Source organism: Pipistrellus hanaki (assembly GCF_964339955.1).
Source record: "Pipistrellus hanaki genome assembly, chromosome: 2".
Lineage (NCBI taxonomy): Eukaryota > Metazoa > Chordata > Mammalia > Chiroptera > Vespertilionidae > Pipistrellus > Pipistrellus hanaki.
Genome location: NC_140504.1, coordinates 106,917,864 through 106,933,677, shown reverse-complemented (window position 1 = coordinate 106,933,677; position 15,814 = coordinate 106,917,864). Strand labels below are relative to the sequence as shown.

Genomic DNA, 15,814 nt, shown 5'->3' with positions numbered 1-15,814 from the left:
CAAGCCCATGGAACCATGCCTTGAACACCACTTCTATGCCACTGTTATTCCCATGTGGAGTTCAGTGTCTCAGCACCCAGGTCACCTCCCTTGGGGAGGCTTTTCTCACAAACAGGACTAAAGACTCTGGAGTCAGTCCTCAGCTCCACACTGGGACTGGACTCATGTTCTTTTAAACTGCTGGACCACATGCAAATCAAAGAATAGGGTGGATACCTGTTCCAAGTCTCTGGCATTCCCTGTCAATTTAGTTACTGGAATACTGTATGACAATTAGGTGGCTGCTGCCTGAAATCTTTTGATGCTCCTGGTTCAGAAATCTCTTTTCTAGAAATCCAGGCTAAGAAAAGATTAATGCAGAAAGAAGTAAATATCAGGAATTTCACTGCAGTATTGTTTCTAATTATAAAAATTTAGAAATAACCTAAATGTCTGTCAGCAAGAAATTGATTCAAATTAATTATATATCCATATAATGGAAACAATGTTAAGATGGGGAAAGATCTGGTTTAATGGGTGTTCTTATGAAAAAGGCTGGGGAATATTTTTAGCTGAACATAAATTTAATATGAACTGATACTAAGATGCAGCTAAGCCAGTCACTAATTAGAAGACAGGAGCTAACATAGCCCTGCTATCCACCTTCAGGGTCAGATCCCGGCAGAAGACTGTGTACAGGTGATGCAATGAACAACCATCCAGAGCCCCAAAGTGGAAATTGCAAATCTGGGCATGTGTTCACCCCTTGCCTGCATGAGGCAGACACTGCTAACTGGTCACAGGCTCCCTCCCACACATATTCCAACACAACACTCCACAAGTCTGACCCCAGCTGGCATGTGAGGTTAACTCTATTTGATGACCCCAAATCACAGTATGTCAGGAGCAAACCTTGGGGTCTGAAAATCACCTTCCACTGAGCTGGGACTGCTTGGCCAAGAGAAAAGCAGCAAGGAAAGATAAGATGCCTGTCAGCAATCCTGAATAAGCTGACAAGTAAAGATGGAACAGATTTCTCCTGTGCACGGAACTATGATCAATGGTGCCCTACCTGAGAAAAAATGCTCTCCCATGGTCAGGGCTGCTTAGGAGGTAGTGAGCTCTGTCACTAGAAATGTTCAGGTCAGACCCAAGTCAGAGATGTGGCAGGACTCCTATCCTGGCTAGAAGCTTCTATAAACTGTCTGAATCTGCACCCCAACCTGTCTCCCCACTGCCCTTTACTTGTATTTCTTGGCCTCTGGAGGGGACCACACCCAGAACTCAGCTTAAATCCTACTTCCTCCATGAGGCCACCCTACCTACTGCAACCCCACTAACACATTCCTCGTCACTGGGTGGACTATCTGGAGAAAAAGAGAAGTCTACCCATCCCACTAGGAGTCCCTGAAAGCCTTGGTCTCCAGCAAAGACAGGGGCCCGGGACCCGTTCCTTCCCCAAATACAAGGCCCACTTGTGCACAATGGACCCAGAGGTGGGACCAGCAAGAAAGGGCTGGAGAGCAGACAAGAGCTGGAGGTAGGGGCGGAGCTTGAAGATGGCGACCGAACAGATGGACTTGTTCTGACCCCGGTCCCAAAACAGATAGAAGCAACATCTGAGTCGCTCAGGGAATGTTGATTAGCAGCTAAGGGGCAGCGGATCACTCTAGGAAGGTAAGGAAGTGTCCGCTGGACAATTTTTCCTGACCAAGCGGCCAGCACTCCCGACTTCTCCCGGAGCTCCGGGCTCAGCGCAAAGGCGGCGCCACCCTACCAGGAAGGGAGCAGCTTCTCTGAGGCCTGGAAAACCCACAGCCGAGGAGTCCATCGAGCACCTGTGGCGCCCCGATCGGAGCAAGCGGGTGGATTCAAGGAAGCTCTTCAACCACCCACAGAAAGGTCAGAGTCTGCGTGGCTAGGCTGAGAGTTCAGGCTGCGATAGCGCCATTGCTCCAGCGAGGCCCCGCCCCCAGAGCGGCCCTGAGCGCGCCACCAGGAGCACCGCGAGGCCCGGCCCCAGTGCGGCCCTGAGCTCCACGGCCCCGGAGCGCCACGAGGCCCCCGGCCCCAGTGCGGCCCAGAGCACCGCGGCCCGGAGCGCCGCGAGGCCCCGCCCCCAGAGCGGCCCTGAGCGCGCCACCAGGAGCGCTGTGAGGCCCCGGCCCCAGAGCGGCCCAGAGCACCGCGGCCCGGAGCGCCGCGAGGCCCCGCCCCCAGAGCGGCCGTGGCCCCGCCTATATTGTAGCCCGGGAGAGCTGCGAGGGCCCGCCCCCAGAGAGAAAGAGGGCCAGAGCAACCAAAGTCTGGGAGGTCAAACCAGTAACACTGACACCTAAGGGCTGAACTACAAACTGCCTTTTTTTTTTTTTTTTCTTTTTTTTTTTCTTTTTTCTTTTTCTTTTTCTTTTAATTAATCAAAAATAAATAAATGGACACAAATAACTAAGATATAGCCTGCCTAAAATTAAGGACTACCTTACAAAACTGAGGTGCAGTGGAAAGCTGGGAACTGCAAGACTCTCTGATCCAAGAACCAGGCATACCAAATACAATAACAGAGGAAGTGATTGAACTCTACTGGACAATTTTATGCTAATTATACTATTCTTTATTTTATTTTCATTTTTTACATTTTTTATTTAATTTTCATTTTTTACATCTTTTACTTCAGAAACGATTTTTTTTCTTTTTTCCTTACTTGATTTTACCTTTTCAATTATTACATTTTTCAATCTCTATCTTCACTATTACTACTGCTATTTTGCAATTTTTTTTTCTTTTTCTTTTCCTCCCCAGTACCATTTTACTTCGTCTTTATTTTACATTGGGAGTAACCTTCATTCTATTTTAATCTCTACTATAGCATCATTCAACCCTATCTCAATTCGACCTTTACCCCATCACTCTCTTACTAAACTTTAACCTTTTAGTCTCCAGTTTATCCTATCCCTTTCCGGCTTTAGTTTTTCCTCTATTCTTTCTGTATACCCCCTGCTAAAGCTCTCACTATACTCATAGATCTAAGTTCCAACCCCTGATACAAGTGTATAAATATCACTCTCTGCACTATATTAACTAGTTAAAAAAAAAAAAAAAAACACACACAAAAAAAAAAAACGGTTCTACTTTCTATCCTTTTCTCATTGTTTGAGTGAAGGTTGATTATTGTGAATATTGGTGCTTTTCAGTGAAATTGTTATGCTTATTCCAGTGTTGTTATTGTTGCTTTGTAATTTTTTTTAAATCCTCTGTTTTTGTTTGTTTCTTTGACTTCTGTATATCATAACCTTACTTAATAATAGTGGATATTGTATTGTAGTTTGTATTAATCTCCAAGTATTGTTACCGGCATTGGCTGGGCTCACTGGTTGATCTATGGCAATTTTCTCCACATATATATAGTTTGTTTCCCATTTTTTTAGTTTGCTTCTTCTCTCTCTCTCTCTCTCTCTCTCTCTCTCTCTCTCTCTCTCTCTTTCTCTCTCTCTTCTTTTTCTCCCTGTTTTCTAACTTCATTTTGTCATTACTTTATTTCTTCTTTGACTTTTTTTTTTTTTTAATTTTTCTTTATTTTATTTTTACCTTCCTTCCTTCCTTCTCTCCTATACCCTAATTTGCCTATCGCTAGGGGTTACCTTTATTAGAGGTTATTAATATTGTAAATACATTCCTGTTAAGTGCCTCTCGTGTTGTACATGGTAGTGTTGTATTTTGCACCTATAAATTAACGCAAGAGAAAGAACACCACATAACCAGACATCCTGAAAAGAGATACCATGGGAAGACAAAGAAACACCCCACAAATGAAAGAAAAGCAGGCATCACCAGAAAAGGAAGTAAACGAGCCAGAGGCAAGCAGCCTACCAGAGCAAGAGTTCAGAATAATGATTATTGGTTGGCTAAAAAGAATGGAAGAGAAATTTGACAATAACCAAGAAGAAATGAGGAAGAACCATCAGGAATTGAGGAAGAACCAAGAAGAAATGAAAAATGACATCGCTACCATGAAGAACTCAATAGAAAGCATCAAGAGTAGACTAGATGAAGCGGAAGACCGCATCAGTGAGCTAGAAGACAAGATGGAAAAAAATACCCAATTAGAGCAGCTTCTAGAAAAAAAGATTAAAAAGCAGGAGGAGAGCCTACGGGAGCTTTGGGACATTACAAAACAAAATAATATTCGAATAATAGGGGTTCCAGAAGGAAAGGAAACTGAGGTAGACGTGGAAAAAGTATTTCAAGAAATAATGACAGAAAACTTTCCTGAGATAGAGAAGAAAAAACCCACACAAATCCAAGATGCTCGCAGAGTCCCAAGCAAAATGAATCCCAGAAGACAGACGCCAAGGCACATTATAATTAAAGTGGCAAACAACAACGACAAAGTAAGAATCTTAAAAGCAGCCAGAGAGAGACAGAAAGTTACTTACAAAGGAACCCCCATCAGACTAGCAACTGATTTCTCAACAGAAACATATCAGGCCAGAAGGGAATGGGATGAAATATACAAAGTCATGCAAAGGAAGGGTTTGAATCCAAGAATACTGTACCCAGCAAGACTATCAATCAAAATTGAAGGGGAAATCAGGAGCTTCACAGACAAAAAAAGACTGAAGGAATTTATCTCCACCAAACCAGCAATGCAAGAAATGCTAAAGGGTCTACTGTAAAAATAAAGAAATAGGAATTGAAGAAGGAACATGGGTATAGAATAAAAATGCCATCAAATGAGTACCTATCAATAATAACCTTAAATGTAAATGGATTAAATGCTCCAATCAAAAGACATAGGGTGTCAGATTGGATAAGAAAACAAGACCCTTACATCTGTTGCCTACAAGAAACCCACCTCAGAAAAAAAGATGCACACAGACTGAGGGTGAAGGGATGGAAAAAAGTTTTCCAGGCAAATGGAAAGGAAAGAAAAGCTGGGGTAGCAATACTTATATCTGACAAATTAGATCTCAGAGTGAAGGACATAACAAGAGATAATGAAGGTCACTTCATAATACTAAAGGGTACAATCCAACAAGAAGAAATAACCCTGGTAAATATATATGCACCCAATACAGGAGCACCCAAATACATAAAAAAAACTGCTGGAGGACATTAAGGGAGAGATTAATAGCAATACAATCATAGTAGGAGATTTTAATACCCCACTGTCACCCTTCGACAAATCATCTAAACAAAAAAGCAGCAAAGAAATATCAATCCTAAACGACTCACTAGACCAGATGGAATTAATTGACATCTTTAGAACATTCCACCCCAAAGCCACAGAATATACATTCTTCTCAAGTGCACATGGGACATTCTCAAAGATAGACCACATTTTGGGACATAGGCAGAGTCTATTCAAATTCAAGAAGATAGAAATCATATCAAGCATCTTCTCAGACCATAGTGGCATAAAACTGGAAATTAATTACAATAAAAATAATCCAAAGAAATCAAACACATGGAGACTAAACAACATGCTATTAAACAAGGACTGGGTTACCAGAGAAATCAAGGAAGAAATTAAAAACATCCTGGCAACAAATGACAATGAAAACACAACAATCCAAAATCTATGGGACACAGCAAAAGCAGTTTTGAGAGGGAAGTTCATATCCTTACAAGCCTATTGCAAAAAACTAGAAAAAATGGTAACAGATGAACTAACTCTACAACTCAAAGAGTTAGAAAAAGAGCAACAAGAAAAGCCCAGTGTAAGCAGAAGGAAGGAAATAACAAAAATCAGAGCACAGATAAATGACATAGAGACCAAAGAAACAATACATAAGATCAACAAAACCAAGAGCTGGTTCTTCGAAAGGATAAACAAGATTGATGGACCTCTAGCCAGGCTAACCAAGAAACAAAGAGAGAGGACCCAAATAAACAAAATCAGAAATGAAAGAGGTGAAATAACAACAGACCCCACCGAAATACAACAGATTGTTACAAAATACTACGAACAACTCTATTCCAACAAACTAAACAACCTGGAGGAAATGGACATATTCCTAGAAAAATACAAACTGCCAAAACTCAATCAGGAAGAATCTAAAAATCTCAATAGACCAGTGACGTGGGAAGAAATTGAAACCGTCATCAAAAAGCTTCCAGCAAACAAAAGCCCAGGGCCAGATGGCTTCACAGGAGAGTTTTACCAAACATTCAAGGAAGAACTAAAACCTATCCTCCTCAGACTATTCCAAAAAATCCAAGAGGAAGGAACACTTCCGAACTCCTTCTATGAAGCCAACATCACCCTAATACCAAAACCAGATAAAGACAACTCAATGAAAGAAAATTACAGGCCAATATCCCTCATGAACATAGATGCCAAAATCCTCAACAAAATTCTAGCAAATCGACTCCAGAAGAACATCACAAAGATCATACACCATGACCAAGTAGGATTTATTCCAGGAATGCAAGGATGGTACAATATCCGCAAATCAATAAACGTGATACATCACATAAACAAATTGAAAGATAAAAATCATATAGTCATATCAATTGACGCAGAAAAAGCATTTGACAAAATCCAACACCCTTTCCTGTTAAAAACTCTTAAAAAAGTGGGAGTACAAGGATCATACCTCAACATAATAAAAGCTATATATGATAAACCCACAGCCAACATTATACTCAATGGGCAAAAACTAAAACCATTCCCTCTAAGAACAGGAACAAGACAGGGATGCCCACTCTCGCCACTCCTGTTTGACATAGTTCTGGAAGTACTAGCCATTGCAATTAGACAAGAGGAGGAAATAAAAGGCATCCAAATTGGAAAAGAAGAAGTAAAGTTATCCTTATTTGCAGATGACATGATATTGTACATAAAAAACCCAAAAGACTCCATTAAAAAACTAATTGACTTAATAAATGAATTTGGCAACGTAGCAGGATATAAAATTAATGCCAAGAAATCCATGGCATTTCTATACACCAACAGTGAAACTACAGAAACAGAGGCTAAAAAAGCAATTCCATTCACCATCGCACCAAAAAAATTAAGATACCTAGGAATAAATTTAACTAAAGAAATAAAGGACCTATTTGCGGAAAACTACACGACACTGAAAAAAGAGATAGAGGAAGATGTAAGGAGATGGAAGAACATACCATGTTCATGGATTGGTAGGATCAACATCATCAAAATGTCCATACTTCCTAAAGCAATCTATAGGTTCAATGCACTCCCCATTAAAATACCAACGACATATTTCACTGACCTAGAAAGAACTCTCCAAAAGTTCATTTGGAACAATAAAAGACCCCGAATAGCCACAGCGATTCTGAGAAAGAAGAGTAAAGTAGGAGGGATCTCAATACCAGACTTCAAACTATACTACAAAGCCACTGTTCTCAAAACAGCCTGGTACTGGCACAAGAACAGACAAATAGATCAATGGAATAGAATTGAGAACCCAGATATCAACCCAAATCACTATGCTCAATTAATATTTGACAAAGGAGGCACGAATATACAATGGAGTCAAGACAGTCTCTTCAATAAATGGTGTTGGGAAAATTGGAAAGACACATGCAAAAGAATGAAACTAGATCACCAACTTACACCATTCACAAGGATAAACTCAAAATGGATACAGGACTTAAACATCAGACGGGAAACCATAAAAATACTAGAAGCATCCACAGGTAGCAAAATCTCAGACGTATGCCAAAATAACTTCTTCACTGATACGGCCCCTAGGGCAATGGAAGCTAAAGAGAAAATAAACAAATGGGACTACTTCAAAATAAAAAGCTTTTTTACAGCAAAAGAAACCATCAATAAAACAACAAGAAAGCCCACGGTGTGGGAGATCATATTTGCAAATATTACCACTGATAAAGGTTTAATCTCCAACATTTACAGACAGCTTATACAACTAAATAAAAGGAAGATGAATGATCCAATTAAAAAATGGGCAATGGACCTAAACAGAATATTTTCAAAAGAAGACAGAAGGAAGGCCAAAAGGCACATGAAAACATGCTCAAAGTCACTAAGTATCCGAGAGGTGCAAATCAAAACAACAATGCGGTACCATCTCACACCTGTCAGAATGGCCAACATCAACAAATCAACAAACGACAAGTGTTGGCGAGGTTGCGGAGAAAAAGGAACTCTCGTGCACTGCTGGTGGGAATGCAGACTGGTGCAACCACTGTGGAGAACAGTGTGGAGTTTCCTCAAAAAACTGAAAATGGAACTCCCATTTGACCCAGTAATCCCACTTCTAGGAATATATCCCAAGAAACTAGAAACACCAATCAGAAAGGATATATGCACCCCTATGTTCATAGCAGCACAATCTACAATAGCCAGAATTTGGAAACAGCCTAGGTGCCCGTCAGCAGATGATTGGATCCAAAAACTATGGTACATCTACACAATGGAATACTATGCTGCCATAAAGAAGAAGGAATTCTCATCATTTGCAGCAACCTGGATGGAATTGGAGAGCATCATGCTGAGTGAAATAAGCCAATCAACGAAAGAGAAACACCACATGACCTCACACATCGGTGGATGATAAAGATCTTTATAAACTGATGAACCAAGAGACAGATATAGAGAAAGTAAAGCAACAGGCAGACTGTCAAATTACAGTGGGGAGGGTAGGGATATCAGGGGGAGATAATAGATCAACCGAAGGACTTGTATAAATGCATATAAGTACAACCAATGGACATAAAACTATGGGGAGGGAGGGGATGTGTGGGAGGGAGGGAGGGGGGCAATAAAAAAAAAAAATCAAGAAAATATGTAAAAAATAAATAAATAAATAAATAAATAAATAAATAAAAAGAAAAAAAAAAAAAATACTTAAGATGTGGATGTATATCAAGCATGTCAAACTCAAAGGCTAACATGGGCCAAATAAACAAGTTTTAAGTTTATGTGGGCCACAAAAAAATGAAAGCTTCAATTTTCATAGAAACATTTTGATAGAGATATGCTGAATACAAAGGGCTGAAATAAATGAATGATTGTTAACATAAAATAAAGGAACATTTTAATTAAAATTACTAACATTTTTTTCTTGAACATTAATTTGACACTGTAACTGCACAAATTAATAAACATAATGCAAATAAACCTATTTTTCTTGTTCTCCGAAAAAAAAAAAAAAAAAAAAAAGAGCTGGAGGTACACATGGCTGTGTCCACTCTTGGCTCCAGCGGCCCAGGGACTCCAAGCTCTAAGTCAAAAAAAAAAAAAAAAAAAAAAAAAAAAAAAAAAAGAGCTGGAGGTACACATGGCTGTGTCCACTCTTGGCTCCAGCGGCCCAGGGACTCCAAGCTCTAAGTCAGTGAATGGTTACCCTAAGCTGCTCTCCTCCTCTCCAGTTTTCCAAACATGCCTTCCTCCACTGAAAGCTGGTCTGTTATTTTTATGTGGGGAAATGTCTGGATTATTATAGAATGGCATCCAGAGTTTCCTACTACCCTAGGACGAGGAAAGCACAGCACAGAGAACACATTTTGAAATGCCCTCCCACCACGCCCTGCCTCCTTTCTGCCATGGTGGGAACTCTGTGGGCACCTTGCTGTGGCTTCTGAGCCAGATGTCTAGGCTGGAATTCTGGTTACACCACTTACCAGCTGTGTGGCCAAAGACAGGAAGACTTCTGTGTCTCCGTTTCCTTTCCTGTTAAATGGGGGCAGAGTACTGACTTCACATGACTATTGGGAAGCTTAACAGAGTTGATACAGATAAAGTCCTTAAAAGGCTGTGTTTTGCTCATAAAAAATGCTTTCTAATTTCTGTCTGGGAATTCTCTGAGGGCCCAACCCACATGTCCCAGCAGTTAGAAAAGGGAGGGGCAGACAGGCCCAGTGTGGGAGCCAGGGTCATCTGCTCCCCACTGCTGCAGGGTTTCTGAGAACACCCATCTCCAGCCATGAGCCATAGTCACTGGTGATGAGGGAGGACAGGAGAGTCCTAGAAAGGGACCCAGACTCTAGCTGGGGAGTAAGTCAGGGTGGGGGGCCCTTGGTCTCTAGGTCACATATGTCTCTAATTATAACCTGTGAAGTCATAAGCGACTTTTCTCAAGAAAAATGTTAGTTAGAGGTGTCTCTTGGCACAGAAGCGGAGACCCACTGTTAGGATGCCAGTGGTTCCTCTCTAACAGCAATGATCGTAACAGCTAATATCTATTGTACATAGCTACCATGTTTCCCCGAAAATAAAACATCCTCCAAAAATAAGATCTACTTACAGGTTTCCTTCTGAGTGAAATATAAGGTATCCCCCCCAAAATAAGGCCCCCTTATAGATCAGATAATGATTCCCGCAGGAATGACGGCTTATCTCCAGACTTTTGATATTGCAGTAAACAAGCCATTCAAAGACAATTTGCGCGTGGAAATTAATGACTACATTGAAAATAGAATGGAGAGAAATCAGCGTGTAAACTTTGTGAAACCTAAACTGCAAGAAGTTGTGACTTGGGTGAAGAATTCATGGGAGAAAATCACTGACAGTTGCATTGCAAATGCACTGCGAGCAGGTTACCTTGACAAGAAGTACTCATTTAAAGACAGTGCTATTGCTAAACATGAGAGATTTGGTCCACTGATTCTGAAAGAAATGGAGTCACAAGAAATTCACCAGGAAATTCAGGAATTGGATTGTTATGATGATGTTCCAGAAGATGATGACATGATTGTCATTGAATAAATGAGTAAATTCTTGATACTGTAGGATTCATAGTTTGTCTGGTTTGTGTTGACAACTACCGTACTACCGTACCGTATACAGGTAATAAATTTCCTTTATTTTCATTTAATAATAAATAAATGTGTACCGTATTCTTCTTCATGGAAAAATAAGACATCCCCTGAAAATAAGACCTAGTGCACCTTTGGGAGCAAAAATTAATATAAGACACTGTCTTATTTTCGGGGAAACAGGGTAGCAGTGCTGTAAGCTTCACATGTGATTCACTTAATCCTCTCAGCCATGGAGAGGGCCAGCCCATCCCAAGGTCACATAGCTAGTGAGAGAAATGAGAACACAGGCAGTGTGTGCTTATAGACTTGATCACACAGTTTGGGGTTATGTGGTAGCAACTCTCTTCCCTAAACCTGCCAAGTACAGATTCTGTGTTGGGTATTTAAAAATTACATGGCCAGTAACCCAAACACTATCCTAGGAGCAAGGAGGCAGCCAGGTCACTATTCCTTCTGAAGATGAATCTGAGTGACTGGGCTGAGGTCACCCATGTAGGGAAGAGTGGAGATGGGCCTGGACACCAAGCAGGCATATCTACCACCTGGCTGCTCAGAGGAAGAACAAGCAGTTGACACGTTGGGCAGAGTTGGAGCTGAGAGCCTGGGGGTTTTGGGGTATAGCATGGTCATGAGATAAATAAGCCAACTAAAGTCCTATCATGTGGGGAAGTACACTCTTCAGAATGGGCCGGGCTGGAGGAAGTGGCAATCTAAAAGCCTATCCGTGGTTAAATGTCCACAGTAGGAGCCTCATTCCAGATTCCTGGCAGTCTTCACAGGCCAGAGAGCAAAAGCCCCTGAAATGCACATGGTCCTCATGTCTGCAGGCCTGTGGTTTTCCCCATGCTCTTGCTCTAAGGGTTTCTGAAGTCCAGAAAGGGAGTCTAGCAACTCGAGCCTTCCAGCTGCTGAGGCCAATAATCTGAGAGTCACTCTTGGCAGGACCTACTAATTCCCTTGTGGGGCTTTCTGCCGCTCTTCGCTGCCTAGGCTATTTTAACCCAGGTTTATCACGCAGTATGAGAAAGGGGATGATCTTGTTCTGCTCCAGTTCCTGGGGGAGGGACTCAGACAGACCAGGGCAAGGTCTAGGGAGGAGGTAAGTATGGGGAAAAACTGGAGGTCTTGTCCTCTGTACAAGAGCAGAGATAGCTCAACTGGAAAAGAGCAGCCTCAGGACCAGTTGCCACCCCAGGTCTTTGTGGGGCCATCCTGGGCAAAGGAAGCAGGCAGGCAGTGGGACCAGAAGCAAGGTGAAGGCAGCCTGGGGGCTTCAGAGAAGTTTTTAGCAGTTCGGCTACGGGAGAAGGGCTGCCTTGTGTAGGAGTTTCAGCAGGGTCTGGAGACCTCCGTTATCTCCCAGAATCTCCAGGATGCTTTGAGCCTTACAGTTTGGCCCACAGCTGGTAAGTGGTTCTTGAAGAAGTCACATGCCCATGTGGCAACTGAAGGGATTTATGGGCCCCCAGGAACACCTGAAGCTCAGTCCCTCTTAGGGATGAGGAGCTGAGGACCTCCCCAGACTGGGCGTAGTGATGCTGGAAGCCCCCCAAGTAGACAGAGCTGGGATAAATGTGAACTAGAAGGAAGGATCCTCAGGAAAGGTAATGAGTAGGAGGGAACTGTAGGGCTAGGGCAGGTGGACAGAGAGGTAGTGAGGATAAGTCCACAGGCGGCACATACTTAGGCACACATGTGGAACCCTCCACTGAAAGCCTCCAGACACAGCCAAGACCTGGGCAGTGGGATGCCACTCTTGGGAAAACTGAAAATATTTAAGGCAGGAGTCTATGTGAGGCACAGACTCAATGTGACATCCACCTAAACATCCAAAGTGACTTTTGGCTAGTTAACCAGGAGCATCATATCGAAAAGAAGAAGGTGACAAGCTTTCTAGACAATCAAGAACATACCCCTATAGGGCTTGGTAGGAGTCAGGAGGGTTTCTGCTTTTACCCAATTCCCAAATTTGCTTTACTAGGGACATACAGTAATCACGAAGGAATCAAACCAAAGTTCAACTGCCCAGGCACTTCCCCTTTGATGACTGGTAGGCATCTGAAATAAGCTCAAAAGTGGGCTCCTGCACTCCCTGGCCTACACCATCTCTGCTGGCAGCAACTTGAGACTTCCAGCTGCTCAGGCCAATAATCTGAGAGTCTCTTTTGGCATGTCTCTTTTTCTTACACCCTATTTCCTATCTGTCAACAAATTGGGCTGCTCCACCTTCAAAATAGAGCCAGCATCTGACCACTTTGCCTGTCCAACCTCCCCCACAGCCTGGTCTGAATCACTTTCACCTTTCCTGCTTTACTGTCACGGTCTCTCTAGTGGGGCTCTTTTGGTCTCTCTCACCATCCCTTTCACCCTAAATTCAGCAGCTGGGACCCTGTGAAAATACAACTTTGACCAGGTTCCACCTCCTTGGGACTTAGAGCCCAGATTTCACAGTGATCCAGAAGACTTCGCAGGATGCCATCCACCTCTGCCCTCTGACACATTTCTACCTCAACACCTCTGCACGTGCTGTTCCCTCTGCCTGGTATCTCCTCTCAAAGATAGCCCGTGGCTCATTCCCTCACCTCTCTCAGATCCCTGCTCAAAGGTCACCTGAGTCTCAGTGTGGCTTTCGGTGACCTAAAACTATACCCTCTCCCCCAGCCCTCCTCTATCTTTCCCTGCTCCATTTCTCTCTATAGCACCTACATCACCACATCACTATATGTGGGAATATGATTGTGTGGCTTCCTCACTAGCATGTGTGTCCTGTAAGAACTGGGATTCCAGACCAGAACAGGGTCTGCCACACAGAAGGTACACACACTAATCCTATCAAGCCAGGATTTTTTTAAACAGCCCAGACCCTGGGGAGGGGGAAAAGGGGAAGGGCCTGCTCTGTCTGCTATGTGGGAATAGCAATCCTGGGCCAGAGTGGCGGCAACCAACTTACAACAGCCACAACCAGACCATCAAGTGACGCTTCAGGTCTTGATTGGGATGGCAGGATAGGAAATCACAGACACACAAAGCACACCCAAAGTTAACACAATGAAAAAAATCCTCACAAATATAACTTAAAATTATCTAGCAACAGGTTTTGAAAAGGAATGTTAGCAGTTTTTCTATCCCCTATTCCCAACTGTGGGGCTTGAAAGTCACAAAGGCCAGGCACTAACATCCCTCCCTCAGAGCAGTGGTAACCAGACACAGAGAACTTGTAGAACCAGAGGACCTCAGAGGGCCTAGGGCCATGGCACACACACACTGGCTGATCCCTAGCCTTTCCTGGGGAGCCTTCACAGCCCAACCCCACTCAAGCTCAAGGAAGTCCCAAGAATTAAAAGAGTCAATCAGCAATGGGGCCCTAGAAATGGTACTCACTCAAGCCCCAAATGATTATGACATGTGGTCGGTCTGAAATCCCATAAATGCCAAGCCCCTCCATCGCACAAATGAGGCCCAGGAAAAGGAGAGACCTATCGAATCTCTGCCAGGCACCCAGTGGCAGATGGGGCAGAGCCCAGCCCTCTTCCCTCCCACTGCTCCACACCCGTGGCCAAGGGCCTGCGTCCAGCCAGCATGGCTGTTTGGTTTACACGAAGCAGTGATTGCCTTCATTTTCTTTCTTAAATTAGAACTAGGTACCAAGAATATTCACTCAAACTTCAGATTTCTGACTTTTCTTAGAAAACAAAAATCAGAAAAGAATGTATTTCCATGTGCTGAACTGATTGGCATCCAGCCACCTGCAGTTTCCTGGGCCCTAGCTCAGTGGTCGCAAACTGCAGCTCGCAAGCCAGATGCAACTCTTTGGCCTCTTGAGTTTTTAGCAAAGGCCAGTTTAGGAGTACCCTAATGAAATTAATAACTACCTATATAGTTTAAGTTTAAAAAATTTGGCTCTCAAAAGAAATTTCAATCATTGTACTGTTGACATTTGGTTCTGTTGACTAATGAGTTTGCCAACCACTGCCCTAGCTGGTTGCTTAATTGATGATGCGTTCCAAATGTTGGACTGGCCCAGGCTACTACACCAGTCCAGAGAGCAGAGCTACAGCCACAGCTTTGCCACTGTGTGCCTTTTGTAACTTGCCTCGGTTGGACCTCAGTTTCCCACCAATAAAATGGTCCTCAATTCACCTGCCCTACAAAGTTGTGGTGAGGGATGGGTAAACACCAGGCTATGCACACAGAAAGTGCTCAGGAAATCGCTTTGTGCTCACACTCCAAGCACCAGCCAGAGAGCTCAGGCTCCTCTTGAGCCCCACAGGACAAATGGGTCCCTGAGCTTAAGTCCAGGGCAGGTAGGGGGAGAGTCAATCTGACCCAGCTTCCTTAATTAGGCTTAAACATAGCTAACAAGAAACCTTTTTCCCTGGCTGGGTAGCTCAGTTAGTTAGAGTATCATCCTGATACACCAAGGTTGATCCCTGGCCAGGGCACATACAAGAATCAACCAATGAGTGCATAAATAAGTGGAACAACAAATCTTAAACACACACACACACACACAAAATAATGAAACAAACGACAACAACAAAACAACTTGCTACAGTGTTTGGTTTTTTAAAAAAGGAAGGTAATTTAGAAACCTAACTGGTTTTAATGTCTTGAAATATTTCTCTGGACCTGAAAAAACTTATTCGTTAAACCATGAGCAGGGACAGCCAGGTGCAAAGAGACCAAATGTAGACACAAAACCAATCACCCACTCCAAGGTCTGTCCTCTCCCAGAACCCTCCCTTCAAACCCTCTCTTCCCTGGCCTGTCACTTCATTCTGTACACATTTACTGAATGCACACTGTGTGACAGGCCTGTGTCAGGCACTGGGGATATGGCAGTGTCACACAGACATGACCCCATACTCACAGGGACATTGGGGAACAGAGCTACCTGATGACGGCTGTGTTAGGAACAGTAAGTGGGGAAGCATCAGGCCCTGTGGATGGCAAGCAGAGCCCCAATGCCAGAGGAAGGAGTGCTTCCTGGAAGGTACTCACCATTAGCCAGAACCCAACGAGAAGAAGCTATGGGGCAGGTGAGGGGTGCTTCCAGCTGAGGACTCCCCCTCTGTGAAGGCAGAGC

General features: G+C 43.2%; 1 protein-coding gene across 8 annotated transcripts in view; it reads right to left on the bottom strand.

Moving 5' to 3' along the window:
* IQSEC1 (IQ motif and Sec7 domain ArfGEF 1) overlaps positions 1 to 15,814 on the bottom strand; it is a 227,441-nt gene that overhangs the window by 58,173 nt on the left and 153,454 nt on the right. Inside the window, exon 1 of one of the 8 annotated variants that reach the window (XM_084872436.1) lies at positions 9,592 to 9,694. The exons of the other annotated variants lie outside the window; for them this stretch is intronic. The gene's annotated coding sequence lies outside the window, so the exon portion shown is untranslated. Of the gene's footprint in view, positions 1 to 9,591; positions 9,695 to 15,814 lie in introns of those variants that run through there. 8 annotated transcript variants of the gene reach the window in all.